Below are 16,031 nucleotides of genomic sequence, written 5' to 3'. Positions count from 1 at the left end.
CGTTTCCTCTTGCGCCCAACGAGTGAATACTGAGACCAGACCCCATAGCCGGTCTATGGCCCAGCTGATGGCTGTGCATGAATGGCTAATGGCTGTTAGTTATGGAGCTAGGTTAGACTATGTATGTTTAAATCTCTGATTTAAACAGAGCCAGTGTTCAGTCAAATAACTGAATTTATCAAATCTTATCCTTGTATAATATACAAGCTGATGTGAGATCCCTGTCTACAGGTGGACTGGAACTATTATCCAGTAGGCAGTCTACTGTATTTTATCAAACCGTTATTAGTATAATAGATCTCGTAATAATTTTGCAAAAATAATGGCATTTACTATTTTTAAAAGATTATTAGCAAATTTACACAAATGGTGCATTCGGAAGACAAAACCAATTTTTCACTTTTGACAATTGAGCACCTGCTACATCCAGATTCTAGGGAGGAAAGGAAGGACGATCTTACTGGATCCCATAGCCTCTCCGAGGCACAAACCTGGCTTTTACATAACCCCCCCCCCCTGCACCCGAGCTTTTTAAAATAGTAAATGCCACTATTTTTGCAAAATTATTACGAGATCTATTATTCTAATAAGAGTTTGATAAAATACAAACCCTGGGGCCATAGAACGGCTATTTAATCCCCTTGAACGGACCTGTGCATGGGCCACTGAGGCATCGAAAAAAAACAGACCGGCTTGGGAAAAAAGCAAAATTGCCGGTCTATGGCCCAGCTGATGGCTGTGCATGAATGGCTAATGGCTGTTAGTTATGGAGCTAGGTTAGACTATGTATGTTTAAATCTCTGATTTAAACAGAGCCAGTGTTCAGTCAAATAACTGAATTTATCAAATCTTATCCTTGTATAATATACAAGCTGATGTGAGATCCCTGTCTACAGGTGGACTGGAACTATTATCCAGTAGGCAGTCTACTGTATTTTATCAAACCGTTATTAGTATAATAGATCTCGTAATAATTTTGCAAAAATAATGGCATTTACTATTTTTAAAAGATTATTAGCAAATTTACACAAATGGTGCATTCAGAAGACAAAACCAATTTTTCACTTTTGACAATTGAGCACCTGCTACATCCAGATTCTAGGGAGGAAAGGAAGGACGATCTTACTGGATCCCATAGCCTCTCCGAGGCACAAACCTGGCTTTTACATAAACCCCCCCCCCCCCCTGCACCCGAGCTTTTTAAAATAGTAAATGCCACTATTTTTGCAAAATTATTACGAGATCTATTATTCTAATAAGAGTTTGATAAAATACAAACCCTGGGGCCATAGAACGGCTATTTAATCCCCTTGAACGGACCTGTGCATGGGCCACTGAGGCATCGAAAAAAAACAGACCGGCTTGGGAAAAAAGCAAAATTGCCGGTCTATGGCCCAGCTGATGGCTGTGCATGAATGGTTAATGGCTAATGGCTGTTAGTTATGGAGCTAGGTTAGACTATGTATGTTTAAATCTCTGATTTAAACAGAGCCAGTGTTCAGTCAAATAACTGAATTTATCAAATCTTATCCTTGTATAATATACAAGCTGATGTGAGATCCCTGTCTACAGGTGGACTGGAACTATTATCCAGTAGGCAGTCTACTGTATTTTATCAAACCGTTATTAGTATAATAGATCTCGTAATAATTTTGCAAAAATAATGGCATTTACTATTTTTAAAAGATTATTAGCAAATTTACACAAATGGTGCATTCGGAAGACAAAACCAATTTTTCACTTTTGACAATTGAGCACCTGCTACATCCAGATTCTAGGGAGGAAAGGAAGGACGATCTTACTGGATCCCATAGCCTCTCCGAGGCACAAACCTGGCTTTTACATAACCCCCCCCCCCCAGCACCCGAGCTTTTTAAAATAGTAAATGCCACTATTTTTGCAAAATTATTACGAGATCTATTATTCTAATAAGAGTTTGATAAAATACAAACCCTGGGGCCATAGAACGGCTATTTAATCCCCTTGAACGGACCTGTGCATGGGCCACTGAGGCATCGAAAAAAAACAGACCGGCTTGGGAAAAAAGCAAAATTGCCGGTCTATGGCCCAGCTGATGGCTCTGCATGAATGGCTAATGGCTGTTAGTTATGGAGCTAGGTTAGACTATGTATGTTTAAATCTCTGATTTAAACAGAGCCAGTGTTCAGTCAAATAACTGAATTTATCAAATCTTATCCTTGTATAATATACAAGCTGATGTGAGATCCCTGTCTACAGGTGGACTGGAACTATTATCCAGTAGGCAGTCTACTGTATTTTATCAAACCGTTATTAGTATAATAGATCTCGTAATAATTTTGCAAAAATAATGGCATTTACTATTTTTAAAAGATTATTAGCAAATTTACACAAATGGTGCATTCGGAAGACAAAACCAATTTTTCACTTTTGACAATTGAGCACCTGCTACATCCAGATTCTAGGGAGGAAAGGAAGGACGATCTTACTGGATCCCATAGCCTCTCCGAGGCACAAACCTGGCTTTTACATAACCCCCCCCCTCCCCCCTGCACCCGAGCTTTTTAAAATAGTAAATGCCACTATTTTTGCAAAATTATTACGAGATCTATTATTCTAATAAGAGTTTGATAAAATACAAACCCTGGGGCCATAGAACGGCTATTTAATCCCCTTGAACGGACCTGTGCATGGGCCACTGAGGCATCGAAAAAAAACAGACCGGCTTGGGAAAAAAGCAAAATTGCCGGTCTATGGCCCAGCTGATGGCTGTGCATGAATGGTTAATGGCTAATGGCTGTTAGTTATGGAGCTAGGTTAGACTATGTATGTTTAAATCTCTGATTTAAACAGAGCCAGTGTTCAGTCAAATAACTGAATTTATCAAATCTTATCCTTGTATAATATACAAGCTGATGTGAGATCCCTGTCTACAGGTGGACTGGAACTATTATCCAGTAGGCAGTCTACTGTATTTTATCAAACCGTTATTAGTATAATAGATCTCGTAATAATTTTGCAAAAATAATGGCATTTACTATTTTTAAAAGATTATTAGCAAATTTACACAAATGGTGCATTCGGAAGACAAAACCAATTTTTCACTTTTGACAATTGAGCACCTGCTACATCCAGATTCTAGGGAGGAAAGGAAGGACGATCTTACTGGATCCCATAGCCTCTCCGAGGCACAAACCAGGCTTTTACATAACCCCCCCCCCTGCACCCGAGCTTTTTAAAATAGTAAATGCCATTATTTTTGCAAAATTATTACGAGATCTATTATACTAATAACGGTAAATAAATAATAAATAGTAAATAAATCAAAATCAGTTACATTATTTTATCTTATTCATAGCATAAATGTTCTCGAAGATTACTAAAAAGAAATTGAATTAGACTACAGCAAATTGGCAAACTTTACCTTGTATCTGTTTCCACCGAGTTTGTTTGGGGCGTTCTTCAACATATCAGCAATACTTGTCTCAACATCTCTTTCAGTTGCATTAGTGTGGGTGTTGATACAGGCTTCTGGAAATTTATAAGAATTAATTAATATATATAATTATAATTCACTTTGCTATTCCCCATTCCACAGTCCTCTCGTCCTTCCCACTTCCCTATCCCCACATCATCCCCACTATTCCCACTTCCCTGTCCCATCGTCCTCCTTACCATTTTCCCCTCCCCTGTCCTTCTTCCTCCCCCACCATCTCCCATTCACCTGTCCCTTTGTCCTCCCCAGCATTCCCCTGTCCCCACCATCCCCAACTCCCCAGTCCCCTCGTCCTCCCCACCATTACCCTCTCCTCTGTCCCCTCGTCTTCCCCACCATACCCCCCTCTCGTCCTCCCCACCATTCCAAACTACCTCATCCGATGCATTCTATAATGGTCTGATGCTTCCATCAGAAAATTGGGAACATCAAATGATCTGATATTCCCATCACTGAAAAATAAGAACAGCTAAAAAAATGAAATGAAAAAAATAAAAAAATAAACTATACTCATGAAATGAACAGTATGGTAAACAACACAGCTCAATTTCAATGCAATGTCACACAAAATTATTAAATCGAAATGAAAATAAATTGAAATCTATGAAAATTCAAATTATCAATACAATCGGAAATATTGAAATAATATCGCAACATAATATAGTGTGGGTTGCTCTTACGTGCAACAGACGGTGCTGTTTTTCAAAAAAGGCATGGTTTTACCTGTCACAAGTGTGGCATCTATACTTATACTCACGAAATGAACGGTATGGTAAACAACATAGCTCAATTGCAATGCAATGTCACAATAACATTTAATAACAATAATAACAATAACATTTAAATATACTTTAAGATATAATCTAGAAGAAAATAAGAACATTGAAACGGTTCATGAACTCGATTTCAATAAAGGACACTATGGGGAACTTTGAAAAACAGTTAATGAGTATAATTAGACAGACTTGTTGCTAGGCAGAGGAGTAAATAATGAGATATATGGCAAATTTTGCAAAATATACGGCACACAAACATTCATACCCAAACAAAGCAAAATGCTAGGTAAGAACAAAGCAGTTGGCCCGTAGGGGAAAGGAGATACCCACAAGACTGGAATACAAGTCATTAACAAGCACACAAGTACTACACTACACAACAACCGCACTACTACCAGAACTGGACGAATCACTACCAAAACAATACATTGCACATCACTACCAAAACAACACAACACAACACAAGCATTGGCAAAGAATTATAGACCAGTTGCACTAACATCCCACATAATAAAATTATTTGAGAGTGATCAGGAGTCAGATTACTAGTTTTATAGAGACCAATGACCTCCACAATCCAGGCCAACAAGGATTTAGAGCAGTTTCTATGATCGAGCCACTGAGATCTATAAAGAATTCTGATCAAGAAAGAGATCTAGGGGTGGTTTTAGATAGAAAACTATAACCTGAGGATCATATTAAGAACATTCTGCGAGGGGCCTATGCTACACTTTTTAACTTTAGAATTGCTTTTAAATACATAGGTCAAAAAGTTTTAAAAGTTTTAAAAGTTTTTTAAACCTCTCGTGTATCATGAGTGTGTTAAAGCATCAGATGGTGCATTCAGATGATGAATATTACCTAGTTCCTTCATCTGGGAAGAATGAACATATATTGGTGCATTCGGATGATAAAAACTAACTACTGTAGTTTAATTGATCAACAGACTGTATATCATATGCAGACTGTATGTGGATCTGCGGGCCACTCCAAACAACAGCCTGGTGGACCAAGCTCCACCAGGGCTAAAGCACAAAGTGATATAGATGTGATAGAGAAACTAGGTCAAATGGAGGAGTAGGTCTGTATATTAAACAGCACCTGACGTGCACAGAGCTACTAAACTCAATGTGGTGGTAGAGTGGTGGGGGGGGGGAAACATTGCAGAAAAAAACAAAAATACAATTTGGTCAACAAAACAGCATTGTTTAAAATAGAAGACATGGGTTGTCATTTTGGGGGTAAGGTAGGTTACATTGAGTTAATTAGTTAGTACTTAGTTTTTATCTTAAACTGGTTGGGAGAGGTACAGTGTTGCTGTGCTGGTGAAAGAACACCTAAAGGTAAATTAAATAATGATTGCGAATCCACAAGAAGTTGACATAATATCGCTAGAGATCTGCAATCAGGATGATAAACTTTCCTTAAAGAATTTGACAAACACTTGCTGATAGGACATGAAGTAAATGAAATGTATGTCAAGTTTTGTGAAATATATGATAAAAGCACAACAAAATTTGTACCAAAGGAGAGATGCAGAACTAGGAAAAGGGGTTTGTTCAACAGAAATTGCGAGAGGGCCTGAGACCCAAACACACACAAATGGAATCAATATATAGCAAGAGGCCAAACCCCCAAACATACAAGCGATGCAAAGATGCGAGAAACAGCAGCAGCATTAAGGAGAGGGACTTAAGGACCATAAATAAAGTGTGAAAATAAACTCGAGTAAATTTTTTTAACTACTCTCGACAGTGAAGAAAAACAAATATTCAGACGATTTGTGTTAGAATCATTAATCTTACACTTTCGGTCATATTCAACAACACAAATACATACACACACATTCCTGTTGCTGTAGCAAGTGAAGAATTACACACACAGATCACAATAACGTGATGCATCAAATGAACAAATCCACAAGGGCCGTGACGAGGATTCGAACCTGCGTCCGGGAGCATCCCAGACACTGCCTTAATCGACTGAGCTACAACAGGGTAAAAGGGTTGAAACCGAAGTTCTACTGAACTTACTGGATCCCATAGCCTCTCCGAGGCACAAACCAGGCTTTTACACAACCCCCCCCCCTGCACCCGAGCTATGTCAACAGGCCGTTCTCCCTCTTCGCCCTTCCGAATGCACCATATCAGTAAATTTTTTAATAATCTTTTAAAAATAGTAAATGCCACTATTTTTGCAAAATTATTACGAGATCTATTATTCTATAGAATAATGCATATAAATGCATATATGCATATAAATACAAAACATAAATACAAAAGTAAATGTAAATAATTTTACCTTGCACCTAGATCCACCAAGCCTGTATGGCGCGCGTTTCAGTACTTCGGAAATCTAGAACTATCTTGAATCTCTAATCTGCAATGAAACAATACATATTATTGCACTTACCAAAACATGGATGAATGTAGAAAATACAGAACTATTAGCTGAATATCAAATAAATGGATTTAATCTATTTCACACAGATAGATATATTACACCGTGTATATTAGGTAATACCTAACATACACGCCTCCACACACACTACATTTGAAATGTAGTCTCAAAAAGACTACATTTCAACAGCAAAGATTACTCCATAAAAAAATAATTAAATTATTGACCAACATGAGAGAGGGTTAGCCAACATGAGGGTTGTGTTGATTGCCTGAAAATATTTAAATTGTGTAATGTATTGAATGGCATTTTTCAAGTTACAACATTTTTTAAATTACTGAACTAGGTTCTAGGCTTTGCTAGGCTTAATTCAATTATTACAGATAAGCCTAACCTAGCCTAGAACCCAGTGGGTTTTCTTCCTATTGGGGAGTGTTGTACATGCCTCGCCTCCACATACACACTAGCACAGCCAGGCCTCGCCTCCACATACACACTAGCACAGCCAGGCCTCGCCTCCACATACACCAGCACTGCCAGGCCTCGCCTCCACATACACACTAGCACAGCCAGGCCTCGCCTCCACATACACCAGCACTGCCAGGCCTCGCCTCCACATACACACTAGCACAGCCAGGCCTCGCCTCCACATACACACTAGCACAGCCAGGCCTCGCCTCCACATACACCAGCACTGCCAGGCCTCGCCTCCACATACTCACCAGCACAGCCAGGCCTCGCCTCCACATACACCAGCACTGCCAGGCCTCGCCTCGCCTCCACATACACCAGCACTGCCAGGCCTCGCCTCCACATTTAAACCAACCAAGCCCACAAATACGTTAACATGGACCAGCATTACACCGTCTAACATACTCTGTCAGATGTAACAACTAAATTTGTGAATTCAAGACCAAATCTATTGTATAACACAGTGTTAGTACGAGAAAAACATTACTTACATTCGAAGCCGTGTTTTAAAATGGCGGCGGTCTTGTACTGACGCTCCAAACTGTGTGTTCGTTTGCGTATGATGAACGTGTGACAATTTACTACAACAATTATTTAATTATTCTTATTCTTTATTTTAATATTTTTAGGGTACATGAAATTTCAAACTTATTTGCACACAATAATATAATTGCATTGTCATAACCTTTATATATTACGGAAAATACGATGACATGAACGAAGTCAAAGTGAAGTTGAAGTCAAAGTCATTCGCCGAACGTATTAGTCATTTTTTTTCATACATACATAGTTGATTTACAAACATAATGTTGGTAACAGTAATGGTAACAGTAAATGGTAACATAATGGTAACAGTAAACTTATCCAATTTATACCCATTGTTTCGTGTTCTATCTTGTGTTGACAATTTTAATACCCTATTAATATCCCCTTTGTTATATCTATTCAGGAAATTGTGGTTGATCTCGAACCCATTGATAATGTGACGACTTATACAGAATTTTGTAACTATATCATCAAGATTGTAACCAGCTTAGCTAAATGTAGTGTGGGGTTCAGTCCCTAAGCCCATATATGTGCCTCTCTAACCATTTAGGTTACAGGGCAAAAACATAAAAACAAAGGTAACTGCAGAAGGCCTATTGGCCCATACCAGGCAGCTCCTATCTATAACAGATAAACACTAAGTACTACCTAATTAACTCAATGTAACCTACCAACCTAACCCCCAAAATGTCAATCCATATCTTTTATTTTAAACAATGCTGTTTTGTTGACCAAATTGTATTTTTACTCTTTTTCTGTCATGTTTCTCCCACCCCTGTTTTTTCCCTTTTTTCTTATTTTTTCTCAACATAATTCATACTTTAATTATGCGGATCAGGACATCACCTGATCAAACACATCAAACATCGTTTGACCACCATCAAACACACACATTTCGTGTGTGTTTGACGCTCACTGATATGTACCAGCGTTGTTTTATATATGGTGCTATTCTATCTTACGCTTTGTTGCTCTTTTTTACCTACGGGCTCATAGAACATTCTATTGCGAAAACATTGGCACAAAAATGAATGACGTACATACAATAATAATGTCAGGACAGTGATATAATTATAAACTTTCAAAGCACTGTATCGCCCATGTGTCGTCTTGTCACCAATACTGGGTAACAGTTCCGCCACTTCCCACACTCTTGCGGGTGGGCAGCGACCATTATTCTACGTTTATATTCATATCACCGTGTTGGGAATTTCATTGCGAGTACATTGATACCAAAATTAACGCTGTAGGACAAGTGTGGAAGTGATAACAATCCCAAGAGTAAAAACATTTTGTTGCTCTTGGGCACTCACGGCGAGTCATCTACGTAGGTATTTATTGGGTGCTGGTATTCATATAACTTTTGGTGACCGTTTTTGCTGATTTTCTTCTAGAGAATGTTATTGCGAACACGTTGGTACCAAAATGAAATACATAGCTCGAGAACTAAGGTCAGGAGAGTAAAAAGAGTATACACATTTTTGTTTTGACGCTTAATTAAGGTTATTGTGAGTACTCATCGCCTGCCTAGAAACTGGAACTAGTAATTCCATCTATCATACATATCATACAAGAGGAGCCACACATCTATGGATCATCCAATAAAATCAGCAGACTTCTAGATGTTACTACTGCTCGGCTTAGACTCGGTTACAAGTATCTCTGGGAATTCTCATTATCTGCTGATGTAGACCTGACCAAATGTAAACTGTGTCAACAAAATTATTCGCACACCCTCCGTCACTATGTGATGGAGTGCGAAAAGATACATGAATTTAGAGACAATTCTATAACCAATGTTCCAGCGATGTGTCAATATTTCATTCAAAATGATCTGCTACCAGAAATTTTAGCCAAATATCCCCAGTTTGCTAACTGTAGATAACAACTAAGTGATTGTAACCTATCCACCGCTGCCCACTGGATGGGGGACGGTGTGCAGGACAAACATATAAATTTTGATACTAGCTCTCCACATATGTCAGTTGCTTAATTTAGAACCTGTACTTGAGGTCGATCTCGAACCCATTGTTGATGTGATGACTTATATTGAATTTTGTAACTAGCTCATCAAGATTGTAACTTGCTTAGCTAAATGAATTGTGGGGTTCAGTTCCTGAGCCCATTATGTGCCTCTGTAACCCTTTCCACAACCGCCCACAAGATGGGTATGGGGTGCATAATGGGGTGGGGTGTCTTGGCCAAACGTGCCACATCAAAACCACAAGTTGACATTGAATGTGAATTAACAATGAGACAAGTAAGATTTATACTAATACATTTATACTAACTCTGTTGAGCGTTGACCATTTATACATCAAATCTGTTGATGTGAGCACTTTAGTTTAGTCTGCCGTTTAAAGAAAAAAAGAGCATATCAATGGTATATCACAGAAAACGAATTTATCATAAACTCATGTATTTGTCTTATCATATTGAACTGCATTCATATTTTTAATATATAACAATATGAATATACAAATTTCTGTAAATCCCCTACCTTGTTGGAATCTGTGGAAATGAATGAGCAAATGTGCTGGCTGAAGGCGCTGAAGGAAACCACATTGGTTTCATTTTGGATACAAATGTCCATGGAAATTCAAAATGGAAACTAATTATATAGTTGAACCTGCAGAGACGAGTTTAAGAATCTGTGTTGAGAGTGATGGACACAGCCTTCACAATTATACTTCAGAGAATGTAAACATCTAAGAGTCATTAGAAATATGTGTAGAATAATAAACCCTACATTGTTTGAGTTAGGGAAAACACCATTTGTGATATATAGATACTATAGCTGTTCCTAAAGATTCACCCTTTTTTGCACCAGCAAGATAACATATAAGATTTTAAGAGTTGACGAATGTTAATATTCTTGTTTGATAAACTGTGAACTTGAGACATAGTTAATAAGAACATATTAACACAACAAAATGTTTTCAAAATCCTTAACACCACTTTCCAGCAACTTATATAATTTATATAAATTATTTTAGAGAATAATACATAAATTATATATTTAAACATGATATAGTGTTTAGTGGAATGTATAAGGAGTCAAATTGTGTTAAAAAGAGCAATTTTTAGAAAATTTGGAAAAATACTTTTTTCTGTTCAAATTATAACTAAATGGATTATAAAGGTTTCACTCAGCCAATATATATCATTCACAATTTATTAATGAATTTTACAAAAAAACACCATAAATTTTATATTTAAACATGTAAAAACTATTTGTTTTACATTTGGAAGAAAATAATTGTAGAAAAACAATTTATAATTAAACCTTTGTGTTTGGATTTTTTGAGTAAAAGTTTCTCAAAGGCTCTCCTGCACCATTCTCAATGCAAATCATTCCCACACCTATGGCAAGAGATAGGCGAACGTTGTGTAGATGATTTGTGTTTGCTGGGTACAGACTCTACCAGGAATAAAAGTGGTTCACAAGGATTCTCTCACACATGTTACTGGAACACAGATACTATCACCTTCATATGTCAGTCATGGTTTAGGTAATGACATCTAACCTGACGCAACCTGACCTGACGCAACCTGACCTGACGCAACCTGACCTGATACAACCTGACCTGACACTACCTGACCTGACGGAACCTGACCTGATGCAACCTGACCTGACGCTACCTGACCTAACTCAACCTGATCTGACGCAACCTGACCTGACGCTTCCTGACCTGACGCAACCTGACTTGACGCCACCTAACCTGACGCAACCTGACCTGACCTGACGCTACCTGCCCTGACGCTACCTGACCTGACGCAACCTGACCTGACGCAACCTGACCTGATGCAACCTGACCTGACGCAACCTGACCTGATGGTACCTGACCTGACGCAACCTGACCTGATACAACTTGACCTGACACAACCTGACCTGACGCAACCTGATCTGACGCTACCTGACCTGACTGAACCTGACCTGACACAACCTGACCTGACCTGACCTTTAGTAATTGGCCTATTTTCTGTATAAAAAGTCGTAATTTCAAACTGCGAATACGTGCAGAGAGCCAGAATTTGGCTCCAAAATATGGCTCAAGTGTAGAATTTGGGATGTTTGGGATATTTTGAAAATAGCAGGGAGGGTTAGGGCAAAATGTGATCCATCGCTGCATTCAAGAAATTGGCACATTTTCGGTATAAAAAGTCGTAATTTCAAACTGCGAATACATGCAGAGAGCCAGAATTTGGCTCCAAAATATGGCTCAAGCGTCGAATTTGGGATGTTTATAATATATTGAAAGCTGCAGGGGGGTTTGGGCAAAATGTGACCCATCGCCTCTCTCAGTAATTGGCATATTTTTGGTAAAAAAATTCGTATATTCAAACTGCGAATACGTGCAGAGGGCCAGAATTTGGCTGCAAAATTGGTCTCAAGCGTCGAATTTGGAATGCTTGGGATATTTTGAGAACTAAAGGGAGGGTTTGGGCAAAATGTGATACATCGCCGCTTTCAGTAATTGGCATATTTTCGGTATAAAAATTCGTAATTTCAAACTGCGAATACGTGCAGAGAGCCAGAATTTGGCTCTAAAATATGGCTCAAGGGTCAAATTTGGGATGTTTCGGATATTTTGAAAACTGCAGGGGGGTTTGGGCAAAATGTGACCCATCGCCGCTCTCAGTAATTGACATATTTTCGGTATAAAATATCGTAAATTTAAACTACTAACACGTGCAGAGAGCCAGAATTTGGCTCCAAAATATTGCTCAAGCGTCGAATTTGGGATGTTTGGGATATTTTGAAAACTGCAGGGGGGGGGGGAGGTTAGGCAAAATGTGACCCATCGCAGCTCTCAGTAATTGGCATATTTTCAGTATTAAAAGTAGTAATTACAAACAGCGAATACGTGCAGAGAGCCAGAATTTGACTCCAAAAATATGGCGTCGAATTTAGAATGTTTGGGATATTTTGAAAAATGGAGGGGGGTTTGGGCAAAATGTGACCTATTGCTGCTCCCAGTTATTGGCTTATTTTCGGAAAAAAATCGTAATTTAAAACTTCGAATACGTGCAGAGAGCAAGAATTTGGCTCCAAAATATAGCTCAAGTGTCGAATTTGGATGTTTGGGATATTTTGAAAACTGCAGGGGGGTTTGGGCAAAATGTGTTCCATCGCCGCTCTCAGTAATTGGCATATTGATCTTCTCGAGATGTGATCTTCTTGTGATGTGATCTTCTGGAGATGTGATCTTCTGGTGATGTGATCTTTTGGAAATTTGATCTTCTGGAGATGTGATCTTCTCGAGATGTGATCTTCTCGAGATGTGATCTTCTGGTGATGTGATCTTCTCGAGATGTGATCATCTGGAGATGTGATCTTCTGGTGATGTGATCTTCCAAGGATGTGATCTTCTGGGGATGTGATCTTCTGGGGATGTGATCTTCTGGGGATGTGATCTTTTGGTGATGTGATTTTCTCGAGATGTGATTTTTGGAGATGTGATCTTCTCGAGTTGTGATCTTCTGTTGATGTGATCATCTGGGGAAGTGATCTTCTCGAGATGTGATCAACTGGTGATGTGATCTTCTGGAGATGTGATCTTCTGGTGATGTGATCTTCTGGAGATGTGATCTTCTGGAGATGTGATGTTCCCGAGATGTGATATTCTGGAGATGTGATCTTCTGGAGATGTGATCATCTGTAGATGTGATGTTCTGGAGACGTGATCTTCTGGAGACGGGATTTTCTAGAGACGTGATCTTCTGGAGATGTGATCTTCTGGAGATGTGATCTTCCTCTGGAGATGTGATCTTCTGGAGATGTGATCTTCTGAACATGTGATCTTCTGGAGATTTGATCTTCTGGAAATGTGATCTTCTGCAGATGTGATCTTCTGGAGATGTGATCTTCTCGAGATGTGATTTTCCGGAGATGTGATCTTCTGACGATGTGATCTTCTAGAGATATGATCTTCTCGAGATGTGATCTTCTGGAGATGTGATCCTTTGGGGATGTGATCTTCTCGAGATGTGATCTTCTCGATATGTGATCTTCTCGAGATGTGATCTTCTGGAGATGTGATCTTCTGGGGATGTGATCTTCATGAGATGTGATCTTCTGGTGATGTGATCTTCTCGAGATGTGGTCTTCTGGAGATGTGATCATCTCGAGATGTGATCTTCTCGAGATGTGATCTTCTGGAGATTTGATCTTCTGGTGATGTGATCTCGAGATGTGATCTTCTGGAGATGTGATCTTCTGGAGATGTGATCATCTCGAGATGTGATCTTCTCGAGATGTGACTTTCTGGAGTTGTGATCTTCTGGTGATGCAATCTTCTGGAGATGTGATCTTCTCGAGAAGCGATCTTCTCGAGATGTGATCTTCTCGAGATGTGTTCTTCTCGAGATGTGATCTTCTCGAGATGTGATCTTCTGGTGATGTGATCTTCTCAAGATGTGATCTTCTCGAGATGTGATCTCGAGATGTGATCTTCTTGAGATGTGATCTTCTGAAGATGTGATCTTCTGGAGATGTACTCACCTAGTTGTGCTTGCGGGGGTTGAGCTCTGGCTCTTTGGTCCCGCCTCTCAACCGTCAATCAACAGGTGTACAGGTTCCTGAGCCTATTGGGCTCTATCATATCTACACTTGAAACTGTGTATGGAGTCAGCCTCCACCACATTGCTTCCTAATGCATTCCATTTGTCAACCACTCTGACACTAAAAAAGTTCTTTCTAATATCTCTGTGGCTCATTTGGGCACTCAGTTTCCACCTGTGTCCCCTAGTGCGGGTGCCCCTTGTGTTAAATAGCCTATCTTTATCAACCCTGTCGATTCCTTTGAGAATCTTGAATGTGGTGATCATGTCCCCCCTAACTCTTCTGTCTTCCAACGAAGTGAGGTTCAATTCCCGTAGTCTCTCCTCGTAGCTCATACCTCTCAGCTCGGGTACTAGTCTGGTGGCAAACCTTTGAACCTTTTCCAGTTTAGTCTCATGCTTGACTAGATATGGACTCCATGCTGTAGCCGCATACTCCAGGATTGGTCTGACATATGTGGTATATAATGTTCTGAAAGATTCCTTACACAAGTTTCTAAAGGCCGTTCTTATGTTAGCCAACCTGGCATATGCTGCTGATGTTATCCTCTTGATATGAGCTTCAGGGGACAGGTCTGGCGTGATATCAACCCCCAGGTCTTTCTCTCTCTCTGACTCTTGAAGTATTTCGTCTCCCAAGTGATACCTTGTATCTGGTCTCCTGCTTCCTACTCCTATCTTCATTACATTACATTTGCTTGGGTTAAACTCTAACATCCATTTGTTCGACCATTCCTGCAGCTTGTCCAGGTCTTCTTGAAGCCTCAAGCTGTCCTCCTCTGTCTTAATCCTTCTCATAATTTTGGCGTCGTCAGCAAACATTGAAAGGAATGAGTCTATACCCTCTGGGAGATCATTTACATATATCAGAAACAGGATAGGTCCAAGCACAGAGCCCTGTGGGACTCCACTGCCCAGCAAACAATTTTAGGTTGCCACAACATATCTGGAAAGTATTTGAAAGTATTGGAAACGTTTGTTTTATCGTATCAGATACAATATTTTGTGTGGACTTAAATAGGTTTCCAAAACTTATAACCAAGACATATGTATCTAACACTAATTTGAGATGTTGTGGCAACTTTACACTCCTAACATGAGTCATTCATAATCCATTCATACACCAATATGAATCTCTTGTGAAAGGTTTGAGCCTAATCTGAACCCTTTTCACATCTTTGTGTTTAAAGTTAAATTTCTTGAAATTATATTATATTATTTTATATTATAATATATTATTTTTCTTATATTTTATTTTATAATGTATTATTATTTTTCTTATATTTTTTATATTATATTATTGTTTTCAATTTAAATATTAAAGCCAATTTAAGGGTAAAAAAATCAAATAATTTATATTACTTTTATTATTTACTAACAAATCAGCAAAAATACAAAAAACATGTGACCTATATAATTATATATATAATATATATATAAATAATATGTATATAAATCATTTATATAATATATATATTATATATATATATATATATATATATATATATATATATATATATATATATATATATATATATATATATATATATATATATATATATATCCATGTAAATCTTGTAACCATCAAATGCATAATAAAGCACAAAAAATAAAAAAGGAAGGGGGTGGTAGGAGAAAAGCACACAGAAACTGTATTGGAGGGGATCTAAACATTCCCTCTAATGCGTTATGCGTGGTTTCCTCCGAGGCTATGGGTCCCCCTTCTTCCAGCTAGAGGTGGTACTCCCTATCTATATATATATATATATATATATATATATATATATATATATATATAT

The 16,031-nt window shown here is 38.5% G+C and overlaps 1 long non-coding RNA gene across 1 annotated transcript in view; it reads right to left on the bottom strand.

Annotated features, from left to right (window-relative positions):
- Positions 1–241, bottom strand: part of LOC138366882 (uncharacterized) — a 1,832-nt gene extending 1,591 nt beyond the window's left edge. Inside the window, exon 1 of the long non-coding RNA XR_011229220.1 lies at positions 1–241. This exon is cut by the window's left edge and continues 38 nt beyond it. This is a non-coding gene — a long non-coding RNA (uncharacterized lncRNA).
- Positions 242–16,031: the final 15,790 nt, after the last annotated feature.

The sequence above is a fragment of the Procambarus clarkii genome, chromosome 20, assembly GCF_040958095.1.
Source record: "Procambarus clarkii isolate CNS0578487 chromosome 20, FALCON_Pclarkii_2.0, whole genome shotgun sequence".
Classification (NCBI taxonomy): Eukaryota; Metazoa; Arthropoda; class Malacostraca; order Decapoda; family Cambaridae; genus Procambarus; species Procambarus clarkii.
Note: the sequence above shows the minus strand (reverse complement) of the source record. Positions and strands in the feature narration are given on the sequence as shown.